The 2,945-nt window shown below is 41.7% G+C and overlaps 1 non-coding gene across 1 annotated transcript; it reads left to right on the top strand.

The window, feature by feature from the left end:
* The first annotated feature begins 247 nt into the window (after positions 1-247).
* Positions 248-322, top strand: Trnas-cga. Its single transcript has one exon. It is a non-coding gene; the product is annotated as a tRNA-Ser (tRNA).
* Positions 323-2,945: the final 2,623 nt, after the last annotated feature.

The following is a 2,945-nucleotide window of genomic DNA, read 5'->3' as shown; positions in this document are numbered from 1 at the left end:
CCACACCCGCTCCTCACAGCTTTACTTCTGCCAGTACCTCGTCTCCTACCTTCCAAACTTTACAGAAGCTCTTCTGCGAACGTTGCTGAACTACATCCCCCAGGCTGTGGCTAAGCCATGTCTCCGCAGTATCCTTTCTTTCAGGAGTGCTAGTTCTGCAAGGTTCGCAGAAGAGCTTCTGTAAAGTTTGGAAGGTAGGAGACGAGGTACTGGCAGAAGTAAAGCTGTGAGGACCGGGCGTGAGTCGTGCTTCGGTAGCTCAGTTGGTAGAGCACTTGCCCGCGAAAGGCAAAGGTCCCGAGTTCGAGTCTCGGTCGGGCACACAGTTTTAATCTGCCAGGAAGTTTCATATCAGCGCACACTCCGCTGCAGAGTGAATATCTCATTCTGGACTTCTACTTAATTATTATCTACTCGTCGGTAAGGTAATCCTCAAAACTTCGAAGACAGATGAACTGACTTATCAAAAGTGCATGTCGTCTGATGTTATCTAGAATCATAAGTAGAAGGTTAAAACGAAAGTTTTCTCCACATAACTGAAATATTCGTAGATTGCCTGGATCTTCATGAAGTGTGTGGTTTACAGTGAAAGTGATCGGTTCCAGTTTTTAAACATTTATTCTTCCGTTCGTAACAGCTGATCAAATCCATCATGACACATTGCAAAGAGGGCGAGTTGTACAGTATGTCTTCGTAAAACAACTTACTGGTTCACAAATCAAGAAACATACTTTTTCACAACTTTATATCTTAGTGAAATAATATTCAAGTAACTAACACAGGTTACGCTTCGAGATACCAGCTCAAAACTGCCCGACCCAGCAGCACCGCTGCTTCCCTATTTATATATTCTAAATAATGGATGGTCATTTGGACCATTATTACTTAATAATGACAACATATTTTAATCGTATTTCCAATTAAAAGTTCCAAGGTTAAACCGAGCGAGGTGGCACAGTGGTTAGACACTGGACTCGCATTCGGGAGGACGACGGTTCAATCCCGCGTCCGGCCATCCTGATTTAGGTTTTCCGTGAGTTCCCTAAATCACTCCAGGTAAATGCCGGGATGGTTCCTCTGAGAGGGCACGGCCGACATCCTTCCCTAATTCGATGAGACCGATGACCACGCTGTCTGGTCTCCTTCCCCAAACAACCAACCAACCATCCAAAGTTAAGGTGTTCTGATTACACAGAATAATACGTATAAAATTATAGAATTCAATAATATGTGAAATTTAAAAATAAAAATGTTTTTAAATGTGAAAATTCCATCTAAATATGAGAACAATAATGAACTTCACAAAATTAATTAATACACGCTAATTACACAATTACTCACATTCCTAACAATAATTGAAGCTAAGAGGGTAAAACGAAATAGGATTTTATTGAGAGAATTTGTAACAGATGCCTAGAATTTTATAATTAGGCGTATATCTGGTTACAACAATACAAGTTTAATTAATAAAGTCATTAAGACGGAATGTTCTTTACAGCTTTCATCCTAAATTTACGTTTTACAATATGTGCCTTCATTTGCAAGCGACAGAATAACTTCTTGAATGGGTAAACTACATTCGTAAAAGTCCAATTATTTGAATAAATACAGTTGGTGATTAATACCACATATTTTACTCCTACCATTTTCACTAATTCAATCCTTTCCCATTACTACAATGAATGCCACAGTTTGTTAAAATACATCATCGTTTGTTTTATTTTGTAATAGTGTCTGCTAATTAGTCTCCAATTTAGTGTCATTTTTATGAAATTCACGAATCACCACAATACCAATCACTTTAAAGTGATGTATTGTACTACACGATGTCAGGGAATCGAAGCTATCGTTGAGTATTTGTATATTAGGTATATTACAGTTAGTCACCTGTGAGATTGGATGTGGTGATATTAGTGAGGAATGTCTCTAAGGGGACAAAAGACTATTATCAGCATCTCACTGATTTTGAACGAGGTCGTTTAGTGCGATGAAGCTACAAGAAGCTGGATGGCCCTTCTGCGACATTGCAGAAAGACATGGCACGAATGGAACGTAGCTACTGTACATAACTGCTGCCAGAGGTGGTCACGAGAATGTACTGCCAAAAGAAGACCGGGTTCGAGATGGCCAGGTAGCATTACAGAGAGAGACCGTCGCGTTTGGTGTATGCCTCTGGCACATCGCACTGGATCTGCAGCAGCAATTTGAACAGCAGTTGGCACCAAAGTGACACAAAAAACTGTTACTTCAAGGACAGCTCCGGGCCAGACGCCTCGTAGCGTTCATTCCGCTGACCCCACAGCACAGCCATTTGCTGCTTCAGTGCTGTGAAGCACCAGTGGACGACAGGGTGGAGGTCTGTTGTGTTTTCTGATGAAAGCTGGTCCTCCCTCGGTGCCCTTGATGGCCATGTGTTCATTAAAAGGAGGCCAGTTGAGAACCTGCAACCAACCTGTGTGCGTGCTACACACGCTGGACCTACACCTGGAGTTATGGCTTAGGTTTCGATTTCGTATGACAGTAGGATACCTCTCGTAGTTATCCCAAGGAACCGTGACTGCAGATTTGTACGTCTGTCTGGTGGTTCGGCCTTTTGTGCTGCCATTCATGAACAGCATTCCAGGAGGTGTTTTCAAACTGGACAACACCTACATTCTACTGCTGTCACTCGACATGTTGTGGGGCGGCGGGTGGATTTAGTTGTTTACCGTTGCATAAATGTTTGTTTGAATGTTGAAACACTTCATTTCCCGTTATTTAGAATGTTATTTATGCTGTCTTTCGCCGTTCTCAACACTGGCTCTCTAACTACAATATTGGCTACCAGAAAGTGATTAGCAAAATGTGAAGCCTGTAATTAGAATTCCTAGTGCCCACTTCATCTGAGAATACACTTATAGTTACAGCTTATAGCTCTGAGGAATTAGGAGATTGTCCAGGATTTA

The sequence above is a fragment of the Schistocerca piceifrons genome, unplaced genomic scaffold, assembly GCF_021461385.2.
Source record: "Schistocerca piceifrons isolate TAMUIC-IGC-003096 unplaced genomic scaffold, iqSchPice1.1 HiC_scaffold_713, whole genome shotgun sequence".
Taxonomy (NCBI): Eukaryota; Metazoa; Arthropoda; class Insecta; order Orthoptera; family Acrididae; genus Schistocerca; species Schistocerca piceifrons.
This window is presented reverse-complemented; position numbering and strand designations above follow the sequence as displayed.